This window comes from Podarcis liolepis (assembly GCF_965112155.1).
Source record: "Podarcis liolepis genome assembly, chromosome: 12".
Taxonomy (NCBI): domain Eukaryota; kingdom Metazoa; phylum Chordata; class Lepidosauria; order Squamata; family Lacertidae; genus Podarcis; species Podarcis liolepis.
In genome coordinates, this window is record NC_139563.1 from 37971522 (window position 1) to 37990767 (window position 19246).

Sequence of the window (19246 nt, forward strand, 5' to 3'; positions counted from 1 at the left end):
TCAACCTTGCCTTCTTTAAATTGCTTTGGCTGTGCCTCCCTCTACCTGCAGTTGCATAGCCCTCCCTACGGGTCGAGCAAAGAGATTTAGGGCTGGTGTACACCTAGGCCAGGAGTCGGCAAGGTTTAATCTGCCTGGGCTGGATCGGTCCCGCAGAGATCCCTCTGTGGGCAGGATTGTGAGTGCACCCGCCCGCAATTTTCAGCATCTGTGTCTGCGCAGACACGATTTTTGACGTCTGTGCAAGCAAGTCCCTTTGCTGGTTTAGCACAGCGCGCAAGCGGGAAACTCAGTTCGGGGGTGGCTCGTGGGCTGGTCAAACGGCCTCGGCAGGCCACTTATGGCCCATGGGCCTTAGGTTGCTAACCCCTGACCTAGGCATTACTTGATTACTCTATTGGATGACTGGCAGCCAAATCTATGAACAGATTGCACTGAAAGGCATTGAGTTTTAAGCAATATAGAAGTTCTGTCTGTCACGTGAAAGCTCTGTCCAATGGGCCAGCCACACATGCAAGGCATCACTTGATATTTATTTATTATTGCATTCTAACTCGCCCTTCCTCCCGAAGGAGGCCAGGGCTGCAAAAAGCAAACCCGTAAAACAATACAATTAAAAAATAAAACATGCTTAAAAACGATTAAGAATATGTATTAAAAAACACATTAAGAACATCTAACACCATTAAAAGAAAAAGAAAAAAAAACCACATGCCATCGCAGTTAATAATTTCAAGGTTACCAAAAACAGCATCTTTCAGGCATGGTTTTTTAAAATAAAAAAATCAGCAGAATGCTAATAATGACAGAAGGGAGACCATTCCACTAATAGGGAGCCACCACCAAGAAGGCCCTGTCACAGGTAATTGCTAACCAGGCCTCCCCTCCTGATCATCAAGGCCAAGATGGCTGATATTGGAGAAGATTCTCTTTCAGGTATTTGGGTCCCAAGCTATTCAAGGTTTTTTGTGCTAGTACTAACAGCCTGAATTGGGCCTAGTAGCTCACTGGCAGCCAGTGGGGCGCTTTCAGGACTGGTAACATATGGTCCCATCAGGCTGCCCCACTTCCCAGTCTAGCAGTAGTACTCTGCACTAGCTGCAGCTTCCAAGCCATTGCCAAGGCCAGTCCCACACAAAGTGCATTGCAGTAGTCCAAGCTGGGGATGAGGACAAGTAACCAGTTGACGGACAGCCCTTAAGACTTTGTCACCTCCCAGTTCTTGGACTAATTCCCAAATTGCAAATGACATTAAACGTGTGCTTACATTTAACTGGGAGCTGTGCTTCTGCTCACTCCAATGTCTTCTTCCATTGTTCCATCTGTTTCTACTCCATCCACTATAGTTCCCCGCTGGCCCTGGCAGCACCTTCCTTCTCTTCCTCCAGGTTCTTCTCACCCTGCAATGCATTTTCCTCCCTCTGCCCCAGCTCACCATTTAACAGCCACATCTCCTCTACTTCGACCCCAGCCCCTCTTCTCTCTCTCTCTCTCTCTCTCTCTCTCTCTCTCTCTCACACACACACACACACACACACTGCACAGAGGGAAGCAATGACCATAGATGTAGTCTAGAGAACAATAATAGCTCATACGGTCTGGAAGAATGCATGAAATTGGGAAAGTTTCAGATACAAAGGATTGCTCTCCGGATATTTTGCATGTCCTTTTTTTTACACACTTTACACTTACGTATCACTAATTCTAGCAGTAATCAAGCAGGTCTGTAGGAATCACATCTAATGAAGCTGGCAAAGATGTGGGAGAAAAGGAAACTGAAGATTTTGAGACCATGTAGTAGTTTTCCATGTGAGTCTCAGGAAACAAGATTCATTCTTCTGTGAACAGCTTTTGCACAGCCAGTCAGGCTAGGATTGAGGAGCCACATTGCTTCCTGGTTGACCTTGGTTCAGTTACTATCTCTCAACCTAACCTACCTTCCAGGGTTGTTGTGAAGATGAGATGGGTGGGATTAACTATATATAATGCTTTGAACTACAGTGGCCCCTCGAATTACAGACGTTTCAGGTTAGAGACTCCGCTAACCTAGAAATAGTACCTCAGGTTAAGAACTTTGCTTCAGGATGAGAACAGAAATCATGCAGCGGAAGGCCCCATTAGCTAAAGTGGTACCTCAGGTTAAGAACAGTTTCAGGTTAAAGGACAGACCTCCAGAACAAATTAAGTTCTTAACCCAAGGTACCACTGTACCTGGAGAAAAAGTGGGACATAAATTCAGTTAACAGCAGCAGTAGTACAACCAAACTTACAGAACTAGGTCAGGATCTATAAATTTCTGAATGATACGGTTAGGACAATTTGTCTTGAACTTTTTATTTCCATTCTTAACTGTTAATAAAATGTTGTGAGCGTGGATTATAATAGACTCACTTCAGAATTCCCCCATGAGTTTCCTGTACAAGCAGCACTTACATTCAAGTCTATTATTTGTTCTTTAATGTCTGCATTAGGGAAGCATAATACGACTGCACTAATTGTGAGATCAGAAGTGCAGAGTGAGTACAAGCGAATTGTAGAAGAATTTATGCAGCACACACTGCAGCGCAATAATTAGATTTCTTTATATTATGCAGCCTGTGCTTTTTAATTTACTTTGTACATGACGGTTTCCTTTTGTCAAGGAAGCTTCGGCTAAAATAAACGGAAGAGCTTCAAGCTTTCAAATGGAAGGTAAATATTTTAGGAAAACGTGGCAGCAAAACATTACCGGGATGTTCTAGCTCAGACCTGCTTTTGCGGTTCTGAAACTACTTGAGCCACACACACCTTGCAGTTCTTCATTTTCTTACAGTGCACCTACCTGAGGCAGTTCATTTCCCGTTTATACTGATTTCTGATTACCCATTACCGTCATACACACACACACACACACACACACACACACACACGGCATTCTTCTTTTCAGCCTCTGTGTTAATCAGGTTTATGGAAATCATGTTTGGAAAGGATTGCCCAGTACATTTCATTTTTGTTTGAACTACACAGTGTTATTTGGTCAGAGGGTGCATTTTTATTCTTCTTATTTGTCTCCTAGAATTAAAGCAATGCCTTCTAACAGAGAGAGGAATGTGGAAGCTGTAATATGTTTCAACAAGCACCACCCATAAGCCTCCTCTAAAATCATGAGGGTTAATGAGTCAAAGCACTGTGGCACATCAGTTGATCTGGCTGGAAAAAAGACTATGCAATTTTACATTGCTGCCTAAATGGGTGATGCTAGAAATCTATAAAGGAGTAGGGTGTGGTGATTTACACATGCTTTCTTTAAAAAATGAAAAGGTACCCTAATCTGTAGAGCACAACATCTTTGACTTAGGGCTCATCCACACTTTTGACCCATGCTTTCTAGGTCTGCACTTTCTCAGTCTGTTTCCGAAAACTTACTTTCTTTTGTCGCTTTCTCCAGAAAAACCTGCTCTTTAATGCCAAATTGGAACAAACAGCAATTTGAGTTTTCTGCAGATTGCCAAGAACATTAAAGAGCAGGTTTCCATGGGGAAAGCATCAGGGGGGAAGAAGCTCACTTGGACATGGGAAGAGTGCAGAGCTGTGCTTAGGAAGCTCGGATTAGTTTGGATGATACTAAATGAGCAAAATATGCAATGAAGCCTTTATCTTCTTAAGCATTCTGATGAAGAGCTCGGATTTCGTAGATGCAGTGAGACATTGCTAACCAAAGTCACCTATGTCTGAGAGTACTAAACAGTATTGAACTGAGCCAACATAGTATTGAACTCTCATTACAACTGCTGCTCAGAGGTGACTTTGCCTGTGTTTCCTGTTTGGCTGCTAAATTCTAATATTATACTAGGAGTGATCTTAGCAACCAGTTTTCCAGTCCTAAACTGTTTAGGAGCTTTGGTGCTAATTACGAGCCCTTTGATTTAGGTTAAGAAACAGATCTTGAGTCAGTGAGGCTGGCATAATAACAGAGTTACATGGTGCCAAAAACCTGCTCCCCATCAAACGCTAGCTGCAGTATTTTGTATCAGCAGATAACCTTTGAAAGCCCTCCTGTTCCAGGAACATGTGATTTATCACATACACTGAAGCTATGACCAGCACTCCTGACCTCAGTTTCTACCTGGCTCTCCAGGAGCAACGCTGGGTCCTGGAGAACTCCCAGCATGCAAACCTGATTCTTCCAGCATACTGCAACCCCGTCTGTAACTTAGGGGTCATCCAGACTCCTGCTTCTACTGCTTTCCCCCAGGAAAACCTGAACTTTACCGCTGAATTGAAGCAAACATCAATTTGGGTTTTCTCCAGATTGCTCTGATTCAGTGCTTAAGAGCAGTTTTTTTCAGGGAAAACAGGGGGGCAAACTAGCTTGGATCTGTGCTTTCTAAGCATAGACAAGCAGGTGTGGGGATGAGGCCATACTGTAATCGTCACCCATAACCTGTAGCCGTTCTAACCAGGACTACAGTCGTACCTTGTTTGTCGAACGCCCTGGAACTTGAACGTTTTGGCTCCCGAACGCCACCAACCTGAAAGTGATTGTTCCAGTATGCAAACGTTATTTTGGAACCCAAACGTCCGACGGGGCTTCCACGGCTTCTGATTAGCTACAGAGCAACTAGCAGGCTTATTGGGCCCCTGGGTTTCCTGATGTCTGCTTTGCTGGAAACTGCCATTTCGCCCCCTGGTCATTTGCAGTGGTGGCGTTAAAGAGTAGAGACCAGGCAATCCTTCCCTAATGAATTTCCACAGTTTTCAAGACCACTGGTGCTGTACACCATGTATCTGTGGCAGTGTACATAGGAAGCTGCTTGCTGTCTAGCCCTTGCCCTTCTGATACAGGTTTCATAGGAACAGTTGCCAAAGCTCAGGTTTCTATATGAGTGCAGAATTTAATAAAGCATAGCAAAGCAAGAAAACGTTTTTCCTCCCTGTTTCCCCAGGGAATAAAAGTGTCTGGAAAAGACAGGATCTCTGTACGTACATCAAGCAGCCAGTTCTATTGGGATAATCTAAAACTGCCCTTGAGGAAAATGTCCTCATTGCTATCTAAAACATATTTATTTCACTTAAACACATTAGTGAGGAGTGCATAAATTAAAAGACCCCGTGCATTATTGTATCATTCAGTCTTACTGCAATGCTGACAGTTTGGATTGCACTAGGAAGCAGTGGTTGTGTATCAGACCATTTTCTGTACATGTGACCTTTAGTTTTGAAAAGGTCATATTTTATTTCTCATATTTCAATGTTTAAAGCATGGTGTGTAGCATTTAGTAATATTGAAAGGTTTGATGCTATCTAGAGCTTACATTCAGCTGAGATTATTAGTTTGGTTACAAGTAAGAAAGCAATTTATTCCGTTACATCAGTTGGGAAGGAATTAAATGCTGTGAAAATAACAGGTGCTTTTGGAATTTCTGGTTCCAGTGCATTTCATGTTTTTGTCTAATATGCAAATGACATCATCGGCAGAGCAAGAAACCACATATTCACGTTAAGGCTATGATCCTCTCTACCCATTTGGGAACTCATTCGCCTTTCCTTCTGAGTAGACGTGCATAGGATTAGACAGTATTAGTCGGCGGAGAATCCTGCATTTTCTCCCAAACTAATTTCTGTTGTATTTCTGGTAGAATACATGGAAAGAATTATGAGTGTTGACCTTTTAAAATACTTCAGCATAGAGAGAGCATGTCAGTGGTCTGTACGTAAGGCCTACTGCATAATCATACTTCAAAATAATGTCTTTTCCCTGAAAGGTCATCAGATACATTTATCAAAAGATGGTGATAATGACTTGTTTTTGATAGAATTTCAAAACCATTTGAATAATGAATAGAAGTAGAAATTGCTTAATGATGCCATCGCTTGATCCAATCCATAGTCAATGATAAAAGAATGGGCAGTTAGGGCTCTTTATTCCCACTGAAGTTCTTTTCTATTATTGGAATCAGGAAATGATTCTTTATGTCTTCCCTCTAGGGCATTGGGTTGCAATAGCGACTAAGTGCCAAAAGCTGATCCATGCTGAGTTCAGCATATGGCATCAGCAGTTGCGCAGATAATTTAGCCCTTTGCAGCACAGCTGAAAGTCAGCTTGCATGAGCTGTTGAAAACCAGCAGCTGCCAGGGGCTCAAAAAGTAGCTGTAGTTATAAGCCAGTTTGATGTACCAGCCTAGAACACTTCACTGTGAAGTCAATTCCACCCTGGCAATACTGCCCTGCGCCAGGTATCGTGATCTACATTTACTGAAGTAGCTCTTTGAATGGGGGTTATTGGCCTCCTTTAAGATAGAGAACAGGAAAAGAGAAGTCTATCGCTAATTCATAAAGGGGAGGTTTTTCATTACCATGTTGACGTGGGTAGAGGTAGAAGTGAACTATGAAAAGCTTGCTAATGCTGTTGGGATGAATTTCGTCAAACATTTCTCAAACATGATTTTTAATTATAGTATTCAGCAAAGTCCATCATCACCTTGGTGCAATACTTGGGCACCTGGGCAATACTTTGGGGGCATATTGACTGTGACTAAGCCATTGTGTTGTAAGTGGTTAGAGTATTGGGAAACCCAAGTTCAAATCGCAACTTGGTCATGAAGCTCACTGGACGTTCTTGGGTCCCTTCCTCCCTCTTTCTCAGTCTTACCAACCTCACGTGGCTGTTGTGAGGTTAAAATGGAGGGGTGTACTTTGAACCTTTTGAATAAAAGGTGTTATATAAAAGCACAGTAAATAAAATAAAAAATTTAAAATTGCCCTTGTTCCTGGTTCCACTAGTTAGTCTAAACATGTTCAATGGATAACTCTTTGTCTAGAGCAGAGCTTTCCAAACTGTGCGTCGCGACACGTTAGTGTGTCGGCTGCAGTGTGTAGGTGTGTCGTGGAAACACTCCCCGCACTCCTTCTGGGACAGGAAAGGGGTTAGTTTAACCCCTGGTTTGCTAGCAAAACTGAATTACCATGTCGCCAAATGATGCACGTCTAAAAAGTTTGTCACCAACAAGTTTGGAAAGCTTTGGGTCTAGAGATTTGCTTTGAAACATTGAAAAGCCAAATTGTTATGAGAGTGACGCAGCTAAACATGCTGCCTTTGGGCTGTGGCGTTTGTACGGAGCCCCGGTCGTCTCACGGACTATTGACCCGTACACCACTAATCCGCTGCCACCAACCAGGTCCTCCCTGGTAAAATCACTTCAGTCTCAGTCAGCTTTTCAATTCATAAGGAAGAGTGTATTTTATTTCAGACTTAAAACAAAACTATTACAGCATTCCAAACAGTGTTCCTCTTTACTTTCTTAGTCTTATGTTCCTCTCTCTATCTCTGCTACCACCCCACACTCAAGGACCAACTGCCCTAACTGTCTCTCTATTACCAACTCCCTTTCCCAACCAGCCAACCCACTCAAACCAACCAACTACCCACCCACAACTCCCAACGAACTAACTCCAGTACTCCTCTCAGGACTCCTTTATAGACCCACTGACTCCACCCCCCTGGATCCTGTCTGTGCAGCCTATTTAACTATTTCCCCTCCAGCACTCTCTCATATATGGGCAAATTATAAAATGTTTGTAGCCATTAAAGGGTATAAAATGTATCACCAGGTCTATTTACCTATGATGCTATCTGTATACCACTGTCTTCATTCAGGATCAAGAGGACATCCTGAAATGATTTAGAAGTTCCCTTCAGTGGAACAATAGGAGGTATGAACCTCTTAAAAGGGAGGAGACTTCCTCGTCCTCGTCCTCCTGGCTCAACTGTTTCCTGCCACACACTAGGAGGTTTTGGTCAACTGACAATTACAAAAGAAAAGAGGGGGACTTAAGGGGCACACAGACTTTCCTCTTCCTCCTCCTCCTCTCATCTTTAGCCTTGATTAGGTCGTCAGGAAATACATTTTGCTTGCGCTAACCTCTTGTCCACAGCTGGAAAATGGAGCCATGGAAAAAGGTAGCCATGTCAGCCCAATATAGGGGGGAAAACATTTATTGTAGCCAAAACGTTACAAAAGTGTCTCAAGCTATTGAGTTTTCATTAGGCAAGACATTAAATAGAGCAAGGGGTATATCTACGGTCCTATGCATTTGCAAGCATACTTCCAATAAACCCTACTGAAATCAGTAGGGCTTGCTTCTGAGTTGAATATGCATAAGATGGCACTGTTAGTTGATAAAATATTTCCAAGATACTTGTAGACTTTTATGAGTAATTAAAATCGTTTCTGAGATTTTTTTTATGATGTACGAAAGCTTAGCTGTACAAATTTCCATGCTATTTCATGAGGAAATGATCAGAGTTTCTTCAGCTGTTATTGCTGTTTTCTAGAATTTAATAAAAATTGTAACTTGGTTGACATATTTTCCAGAATGTGATTTGTTTGATGGCAGTACTTTTTAAATTCAAACAGAAGGCTGTTTAATATTTGGAATATTAATTATTTTGCAAGAACAGCACTCCTAGGGAGATAATTAACAGAACTCCGGAATTAGGACATGCCTTAGAGACATCCTGTAAAATAACTGCAACTCTTCAAGAAAATGTGCTAGGCTTTGGGGTAAGCCAAAAATTATAAGTTTTGCAAGCCCATTAAAAAAAAGCAAATTACTGAAGGATGTAAATGTTAACACCAACTTATTATGCCTACTAACTTATCTTGAGGGTTTTCAGGCTGATGATAAGACTCTCATACAACCAGCAACACGGTTTTAGGAACAGTAAAACCTGAGCCCAAAGATGCTGTTTATGTTTCATAACCAAGCTTAAATAAAATAAGGCAGCAAAACGTTCAGCACAGATATAACAGTGCGATCCCATGCACTGAGGTAAGTTCCATGGCATCCAGTGGGGCTTTATTCTAGGATCTAGGTAAATGTCATAGCAGAGATAGGGAACCTCAGTTCCAGAATCCGAATGCCCTGCTATCCAACCCAGTAGGCTTTCCACAGACAAGACCTTTCATTTGGTACAGCTGAAATGTAGCTATATTATGCAGACGGAAGAGCCCCATTGTGCTGGTCCCGAGGGTAACCGTGCGGCAAGGTCCGAGTCCAGTCCAAGGTCGAGGGTGCGGTATGGAGGCTGTCCGTCAAGGCAGAAGCTGGGTCCAAGGCAGGGAGTTGGGTGAGGTCAGGAACTCTGGCAGAAGAGCAGGACAGGGTGCAGGCAGGAACAGGCGACGAACAATGTTGCTCCGGCAAGCTGGGACTGGGGCTGGCTGGCTTTTATCTGCCCCGAGGCATAGGACGGCCCCGGTCCACAGGTGACTCGCCTCTCCTGGCCTGGAGGCGAGCACTCATCCTGCGGGAAATTAGTTCCCTCCGCCTTTCTGCCCTGAGCCTCTGCAGCTCAGGATAGGCTGGAGGGTTACCGGACCCAGAGGCAACCTCAGCTTCCCCTGACGGGGCTGAGAGTGGAGCACCTGCAGGCAATGGGTCCTCCATCACCTCAGGAGCCAGAGCAGACTCAGCTGGTGCCTGCACCTGAGGATCCAGCACAGGTGAGGACCCCTCAGGCTCAAGCCCCAGCCCCGGCTCAGCTGGTTCTGGAGGCGGGGACTTCTGTGCAGGCTGGGATTCCTCAGGTTCAGCCTCCAAGTCCGAATCCCAGGCCATCACACCCATCCTTTTCTGCCCATTTTTCCTCTTCCAACAAAATGGCCCCCAGCTCTCAGAAAGCTGGCTATGAAAGATTCACCATTCCTGTGCTATAGGATGGTAGCCTGAATGTTTTTCTATGAAGATCCTGCCTTTCGTAGCAAATTTAACATAGAGCTTAATTTTCAGCCTTTGTTTTCATTGCAGTCACTGAGATGCCCTTATAGGTTACATTTCAGGACTAAAGACATGGAGAGAGTTGTTTTGGCTTCTGTTGAATCAGGGTATACAAGATAAGTTACTAAACACACTATTACACATTTCTAGCAGTTTTTGCATCATGCCGGAAAAACATAGGCGGTAGGTAGCACCAGCTAAACAAGAGCCCAGAAACCCCGAACTCTAGTAAAAGTTAGCACAAAGGCGGGTGTCTTTGGTAATTATATGTTCCAAAATGCCAGCAGATGCCAAGTCCATGTTGCCGTTGCCTCTAAAACACTCAGCTCTGTTTCTCTGTATCAACTGAGTTGGGTGAGGCTGTGCACATCCTGGACTCAGTGTTTGGCTGGATGTGGACCAATAAGTTGAAGCTGAATTCTGACGAGACAGCGGTCATGTGGGAGGGCCATAACCAGGTCCAAGAATTGGGTAGGTTTTCTTTTCTATCAGTCCTTTTGAACCAACATGTGTGTAGTCTGGGGCTCCTGGGAGTGCCCCTAGATACATTAGTGTCTCTGGAGGTTCCAGTGTCCTCTATGGTATATGCCTGGTACACCAGGTTTGTCCATCCCTGGACATATAAAGCCTTGCCACTGTGGCCCATGCACTGGTAACCTGAAGATTGGATACCTATAATATACTCTATACCCTTGAAGTTGGTTTGTGGCAAGTAGAATGCTATGACAAGCTTTCCTATCAGGGGTAGCGTACCACGAGCACATAACCATTTTTCACTGGCTGCCAATATGCTACTGAGCCTTCTTCACAGTTGTATTGGTTTATAAAGCCCTGTTGAACTTGAACCCCAGATTTCTAAGAGTGCAGTCAATTTCATGTAGACCTGCCCAGTTGCTAAGATCTGCAAGAGAGGCATGCCTGGCTGTGCTGCATGTAGCTGAAGCCTTCTCACTGGTGGCAGCCCAGCTTTGGAATTCCCACCCCTCTGAGATATGAATGGCACCAATTCTGTTGAACTTTTGGTACCAGCTGAAGACTTGGTAATTCACCCAGCCCTTTGTTAGTTAGAGTTTAGTGGTACCTCAGGTTAAGTACTTAATTTGTTCCGGAGGTCCGTACTGAACCTGAAACTGTTCTTAACCTGAAGTACCACTTTAGCTAATGGGGCCTCCTGCTGCTGCCGCGCCGCCGGAGCACAATTTCTGTTCTCATCCTGAAGCAAAGTTCTTAACCTGAGGTAATATTTCTGGGTATGAAGCGTATGTAACCCGAGGTACCACTGCACTACTAATAGGTATTTCCATTCTAGGCAATCAAAAGCTTTGAGGATGTATAGGGACATAATTGTCAGTGGGAGGTTAGTTGCCATGCTATGTTCAATCAGATTCAGTAGTTTCCTAATGGGGTCTGTTATATTGCGGCCAGGGACAAAGCAAGTCTGGTCTGGGGCTATTAATTTGCGTAGGAATTTTTTTTAGGCAATCAGCCAAGATTAATGTGAATATCTTGTAGTCTTGGTTTATTAATGAGATCGGGTGGTATGATTCTACTTTGAGGCTGTCTTTGAGTTGTTTTGGAATAGAGACTATTTTGGAGGAGGTCCAGGTTTTAGGAATGGGGCCCCCTTTTATGATGTTGTTAAATAGGTAGGTCATGTAGGGGCATCAGGGGTTCTTTGAATTGCTTATAGAATTCTGCTGTAAAGCCTTCTGGGCCTGGGGCTTTGAGTTGTTTCAGGTTTATGAGGACAGTATCTATTTCCTCTGGTGTAATAGGACTGTCCATGAATCTTCTTCATCGGTTAAGGTTGGCATGGTCAGTCCTGCTAGGAATTTTTTGATTTCCCCCTCTGGTGGGTTGTGGGAAGTGTATAGGTTGGAGTAAAATTCCACAAATTCTGAGGTTATTTCTATGGAGGAGAATGTTATGTTGCTGTCTTTTTGGGTGATGCAGTGTATTCTTGTTTTGGGTGATTTTTTTCCTACACCTGTTTGCCAATAGTCTAGAGTTTTTCACTCCATACTTGTAGAAGTGTTGTTTTGAGTATAGAATGTTGATCATTGTATGGCTGATTTTTCGTGAGTTGAGTTCCCTCCTTTTTTTGTCTTTTAGCTCCTGTTTGTTTGTAGCGTCCTGAATATGGCAGCCTAGTTTCTTTTCTCCAAGTTGAATGCATTTCATTATATTTGCAAATTGCTAGTGAATAAAACTGCTGTATGTCTAGGTAAGATTGAGTGTAAGAGCTTTTCAGGTCAGGGTTTTCCAAGGCTGTGCATTGCTTTTCTCAGTCAGTTATAGGGACAGGACTGGATCACCTCATTTACCCTTGACTAGTGGGAGAAGTGAACATGTTCCCAGTGACGGAGATGATAAAATGACATGTGTCAGGCACAACTGAGTGAGCGAAAGCCGTGATTTGGATTTTGCTAAAGGTTAATAAGTTTTCAGGGAACATATCAGCTTCCCTTAGGCAAATAAATGGACATTTTGTTAACTTATGACTACGTTGCAGAAACTGGAACCGTTCCTGCAACAGCATTTCTAATGGAAATATTCCCTGTGATCATTTTCGGTCAGTTTGCTGCTAGGGCACTCTAAAAATGTGAAAGCATGGAGTTTCCTGGAAATTATACAATAGTGGTATTCGTGGTTCCATATTTACTTTTGAAGCCTGTAGATTTGGCCCCAATTTCTAATTTCTAATTGATAGGTAGATTGTACCATGTGTAAACTGTGTAAGGTATGCTTAAACAAACATCCAATTCTCGGGATGATTCTGTACAGATTCTGTACATCTGAATGTGAGCATTGGGAGAGAAGTTGTGTTCAGTTTGGAATACTTTTCAGGAATTCTTCCTTTTTAATTCAAACCACATTTCATACAGTAAATAAGAGCAAAGTTTACTAAATGTAATCGTTTTCTTCCATATAATATTTTGAGATTTTGTGAAATCCTAATCACAAGATTAAGCAGGAATTTTTATATCATCTTACGATAAGCTCAGAGCCCGTTAAGGTGCAGATTCCTCATATCTTCCTGTGGGATTAACAGACGGCAAACACAATATAATTTGTTCATAAACTTTTTTTTATTAAATTAACTCATATATTAAAATGAATTAATAGAATAAAATATATTATAATTCTGATTTTTGCATTAAAAACTATTAGCAGCATGTATATGCTATAGAGAATGGTTGCTCTTAGCTTTGAAAATTCAGCCGTGCTTGACAATGAATTATGAAAATATTTTCATAGCATTTCCTGCTCAATGGTTTGTCAATTTCAAGTGTCATAAAGTTGATACTTTTGGGGGGAAGGTTAGCACAATAATTTCAAAGTGTTACGGAGTTTGGTTTTCCTCTTTCTGTCCTATGGTTGAGTGGTGCCCAATGTTTGGAGGCTAACGTGTTTGGCACAAAAAACAAAGCTTTGGTATGAAAACAAGGGGGAGAAGATCTCTATTCATGCAAGCTCATTGTTCACTGCCCCAGTTGGCTACTACTTGAGTGCATCTTTGTCTTTCTACAAATGATGTCATGCACATAGCCAATCAGATTTGACCACATTGCTGTGTCACTGTAACAACAAAGTTGCACTGGAAAAAAATATGACCTAAAGTACCGGCTGTTCAGGACTGGAAGTTCACTCGTCGTGAAGTTCTGCTGCTGCCTAAACACAAGTTCCTAGAGAAGCGTCACTGCCTGGATTTGATATATGAGAGCACTTTTGCTATGCGCATACTCCCACCCCAAAAGGAAAACCCACTTTGGAAGTACAAAACATCCACAAATCTTCCCCTGTTAAATTTGTTTCATGTAAGCCAGTGATGGCCAAACTTGGCCCTCTAGCTGTTTGGGGACTACAACTCCCATGATCCCTAGCTAACAGGACCAGTGGTCAGAGATGATGGGAATTGTAGTCCCAAAACATCTGGAGGGCCGAGTTTGGCCATCACTGATGTAAGCTGTTCTGCCTGATATTTTATGTGGCCAGACAATTACCAAACAGAATAAAGAAAGGATATAATTTAGAGAATACAATATTAAGATATAACCAAAAAGCAGGGGAAACTATTATGCAAGAAACCAGAAGAGGAAGTTGAGGGTAGTTGTAGTGGGGAGGGGGTTATTTGGTTTTGTGTTTATATTCGAGATGATGCTATTGTGATGAAGATAAACATGTAAAAATCAATAAAAACTATTTTAAAAAAGAAGTACAAAACATCCATGAACCTTCCCCTGTTCAATTTGTTTCATGTAAGCTGCTCTGCCTGATACTTTATGTAGTCAGATGTGTAGACTTTTTACAATTTGAGATAGCGCTCTTCAGAAAACATTGCTACAGTAAGGTGGAGCGTGGTTGTATGAATAAATTCTCATACTTTATTTAAACCAAGGGTTGCCAGATAGCCACATTTGCAAAGCAGAGAAATTGCTGTGGGCACCCACACCCTGCAACCAGGCACTGGCAGCAACCTATTTTATCAACTACAGCAGATCGTTTCTTTCAGTTCTATTTTCTGCAGTGGGAGGTGCCAGGGACAGCTGCACATTCCTGCAGTGCAAGGGGGTTGGGCTAGATGATCCCCAGGGTCCCTTCCAACTCGACAATTCTATAATAAATAAATAATAATTAAAAAAAAATTATATCCCGCCCTCCCCAGCCGAAGCCGAGCTCAGAGCGGCTAACAACAATAAAATGATACACTTTCTAAAATCATTTCATTATAAAATTAATTCCAGTCAGATTAATGGCAACCAATTGGGCTAGAGTTCTGTGAGGATTGCCTCACAGGAGGGAGTCAGGCTGTGCCCTGGCCAAAGGCCTGGTGGAACAGCTCTGTCTTACAGGCCCTGCAGAAAGATGTCCAATCCCGCAGGGCCCTAGTCTCTTGTGACAGAGCGTTCCACCAGATCGGAGCCACAGCCGAAAAAGCCCTGGCTCTGGTTGAGGCCAGCCTAACCTCTCTGTGGCCTGGGACCTTCAAGATGTTTTTGTTTGAAGACCGTAAGTTTCTCTGTGGGACATACCAGGAGAGGCGGTCCCATAGGTACGAGGGTCCTAGGCCATATAGGAATTTATTATGTATATAGGGCATAAATAATACACTGGGAGGGGATCGTTGCCCACACTAAATAAATACTGTTTCTGGGAAGTTCTAGAAAATAAATAGAAACAGAATCGAATAGGGTGGTCCTGAAACGAAGTGTTGCACTGTAGAGTCCTCCCAGTTCCTCTCTTTTCCATTTCAACCCCCCAGGAGCTTTTCAGTATTCTATAGCCACTGGGCATGCTGAGTCCTCCTTTGGATATTTTGGGGTTTCCTCCATTTCCTTGGTTCCCACCACCACCACCATTTATTTTTGTACTTCTGCAAACCTTTGTGTCTCCCCAAGTCTGCTGGTACTTGCCGCTTTCAAATGGGTGGTGCGTTTTGGCTACCCAAGCGACAGAATGAACATCAGAAATAGACGGAGTGATGAATGAAGCCTCTTAGTGTGCATGGATGTTTGCCAAGGTCCTCGGCCACCGACAGGCTTGGATCTCAGGCATTCCAGGAGCTGGGCTGGAGTCAGGACCTTGAGCAGCTGCGTCCTTGTGGAAAGCCATTGGACTCCTTGGACTCAAGTCATTTTACTGGCTCTTTGCCTTGCTGCATCCCAATCCGCTATGATTTGTGCCCTTTCCTATCCCTGTATAAATTTCCCCTTCCTGCTAGCCGACTTTTGGCAGCAAAGCATTTTACTGTATTCAGGTCACGATAATTTCCTCACTTCACCCTGCCTATTTTGCCGGGTTCCTTGGCTCTAATAACTCTCTCATTCCCTTTCTTCACTCTCCATACTTGCCTGAACCACATTTTTGCTCTCTGGTCCATGGTTTCTCCTTCTCCTTTGGTCAGGTTATCATATCGTTTATTCCATTTTAAAATTGTCCTTCCGCCAAGGTTCTCAGGTGGCCCAGAAACCGGCTTGCTGAAAAGCAACTATCTCCCCAAAATCAAGATCCTGCTTCTCCCTCTCTCAAAGACTTTGGATCCACCAGAGCATGATAAGAAGATTCTTGTCCCGCCGTTCTACAAGCCCGCCTGGGACCAAAAGATCCCAGGGGGAGCAAGATATATCAGCAGAAGTAATAACGTTATTGGGCCTATAGGCCGTTCAAGTAGTGATTTTATATTCCCTCTATAATTATTAATTATAGCGTTCTCCATTTTGTACTCCAGTGGGATGCAGCTTGACTTTTTCCAAGGATGTTTCAAGAATGTTCCTTTCATCTGATGTTATTTACCCTTTGGAAAAGTTTGAACACCTTTCTGAAACGATACTTCAGATACTAGTAATCAAACAAACAAAGAGTAGCAAATGCATACCCCAAACAATCTTCAGACATAATAGCAACTCTCTCTCTCTCTCTCACTGGTGATTTAAGATAGTAAAATGTATGCATACATGAGAGAGCCTAACACAAACAAAAGGATTAAAGCAGTTGCCATTTTTAATGTATTGCACTGATTGTCCCGATAAGACTGGGATAGTAAACACCAGTAATTGGTAAGTGGTTCAGTACACAGCGTAAAGCAAACAATTCACTTATGTTTTAATTGTTCAGAATATAATTGCTTTTCAAAGCAAATGCCACTGTATGCTAATTCAGAGCATTTTGAAGTGGATGGGAAATAATAAGCAGGTATCTATGGACATCTCTGTGCTTTTTTTCTTCTTTTCCTTTTAATACTTTATCTGAAACCATTCCACGCACATACATATAGTAATCAGGACTGTGCGTATGCTGGTGTTTGCAGTGCTAAACATCATGAAGTGTGAAGGTGAACAGTTGGAGACACATGGTGGATGCATGCCAATGAGCGACAGACCAGCAATGTTAAAATTAGACAGCTTCAACAAGGATGCATATGCATACCCATACATTCATAAATTTGATACTACTACTACTACTACTACTACTACTAATAATAATAATAATAAATTTATAATTTATACCCCTCCCACCTGGCTGGATTTCCCCAGCCACTCTGGATGGCTCCCAACAGAATATTAAAAACAAAATAAAACATCAAACATTAAAAACTTCCCTAAACAAGGCTGCCTTCAGTTGTCTTCTAAAAGTCAGATAGTTGTTTATTTCCTTGACATCTGATGGGAGGGAAGGCGCCACTACCGAGAAGGCCCTCTGCCTGGTTCCCTGTAACCTCACTTCTCTCAGTGAGGAAACCGCTAGAAGGCCCTCAGCGCTGGACCTTAGTGTCCGGGCTTAACGATAGGGGGTGGAGACGCTCCTTCAGGTATACTGGGCCCAGGCCGTTTAGGGCTTTAAAGGTCAGCACCAACACTTTGAATTGTGCTTGGAAATGTACTGGGAGCCAGTGTAGGTCTTTCAGGACTGTTGTTACATGGTCTTGGCGGCCACTCCCAGTCACCAGCTTAGCTGCCACATTCTGGATTAGTTGTAGTTTCTGGGTCACCTTCAAAGGTAGCCCCACGCAGAGAGCTTTGCAGTAGTCCAAGCGTGTGTCATTTACATGCCACTTGCACTCAGCATTCACACATGCTCCACATTTATCAACCCTTATAGCCTATTCGTGCTTACTCTGAAGTAAGCTCAGGTTCCAAGTAAGAGAGTGTCAGATGCCACCCTTTGTCTGATGTGTTCATTACTACTGGTACCCCCTACTCTTGGCATCAATGGCAGCGACATGGAGCAGTTTTCTGTGCTGCCCTTCATTCTAAGAATTCTCAAGGCTGCTTACGATAATAAAAACAATATATCACAACAGGATAGTAACAGAATTAAGTTGTGTCATTTGTCACTATTCCCATCTTAGTATCAGCTATGTATGTGCAGTTCTGTTTTTTGCTTTACAGAAAGTTTATTCGTGTCGCAGTTGCAAATCTTCACAAACGTAGCTTTCCAATAGTCTGCATTAGTCTTGATATTCTGTTGCAGCAGAATATGAAAATACAGATAAAACTCTTCCAGCCATTTGCTCATCAAACCAGCCCCCCTTTTTTTATTAGTTTCCCACATGTTTACTTTAATATGAATGTGAGAGTCTCATAAAATCCCGTCTTCCTTTTAATGCTCATTAGCTTAAAAAGGCTACCTCTTTCGGCTTCATAATTAGATTGTACTTGGCTTGTTTCCTGAAGTAAGATTGCAAATGAAAGTGTGGATCACGCAGTAGTACTGCAACGGAAAACAAGTGTTTTGCTTCTACAGTGTGTCAGCGCATTTGTCTTTACATACCGGTACATACAGTATTATCCCAAGGATTATCTAGTTACTATGATCAAAGCTGATGTTAATAAGATAATTTAATAAGCATCCAATGCCACAGACTTGGGTATTAGGAGAGGGGGGGAGAAGTCATTTCTGGCCATCCGTCCTTACTTTGAAGGATAGATGCAACAAACGGAATTAAACATTGCTGTGAAACAGCTTATTTGTATAGAAAGAAGCCATAATGATAAACGTAAGATCAGCTGAATGAACAGTAGCAACACCAGATCCAATCAAGCTTGCAGTGTATAGCATTTAGAATTATTGATGAAATATGGTTAACTCTGCATTTATTTTAAGTATATCCATTTTGCAAATTAATGATACATCCCAAATATTAGGGAAACAGAATTATGTTAGACATTGACTATAAGAAACGTAGAAAGCCTCAGCCAGAGCGGTCTAGTGTTAAAGTGATTGTTTTGAGAGTTAAGTGGTTGGAGAATTGTGTGGAGGAGTAGATGATAAATGTATCTATATATTGCTGGAGTTTATTGCCTCAAATGCATAGTCTCATTTTTAAAAGCACACTGCAGTTAATCACTTGCACGGCATACCGACTGTGTATGTAGGTATATATAATGCACAAATATGTGTGAGCTCAGGAAATGTGCTTGGATTTTTCATTACCATAAGTAGCATAGGAATAGAAAACACCAGATTGTTTTAATTAACCTGCATATTGTTTCTAGATTAATGATACAGTCTACTCGGTCATTGTATTTATCATTATAATGATGCACGTTGCAGAAGCAGCCTATAGGATTCCATAGCAGAAATAAATGGCCACCTTTGCTGAAGCAAAGCAAACTGGCTGCTTATGCATGAGTGTAAATATCAGCAGCTACAGAAGTTTAAATGTTCTTCCAATCCGCATTCCGTGGCCTCTCCCACCTTCCCTCTGGTGTATATGACTTTGGGTTCCTTGGCAGGATGTGGTCATCCAAACAAGACAATGCGCCACTAGGGGCGCATTTAAGAGGCTGTGATGGGAGTATGCAGCCTCCCTGCCCCCCCCCAAGGAGATGGGGGGGACTCGAGGGGTGGGAGCACTAGGCAGAAAGCCCTTGTGTGGACTCTGGCTCTCCTGGACGCTGTCTCTGATTCACGCCACTAGCTGCAGCAACTTCAAAAGAAACAATTAGAAAGAAGCAAATGCACATATTTCAAGGAAGAATGGGG

At 42.7% G+C, this 19246-nt stretch overlaps 1 protein-coding gene across 1 annotated transcript in view; it reads left to right on the top strand.

Moving 5' to 3' along the window:
• Positions 1-19246, top strand: part of CHN2 (chimerin 2) — a 153760-nt gene that overhangs the window by 31810 nt on the left and 102704 nt on the right. The window lies entirely within an intron of this gene.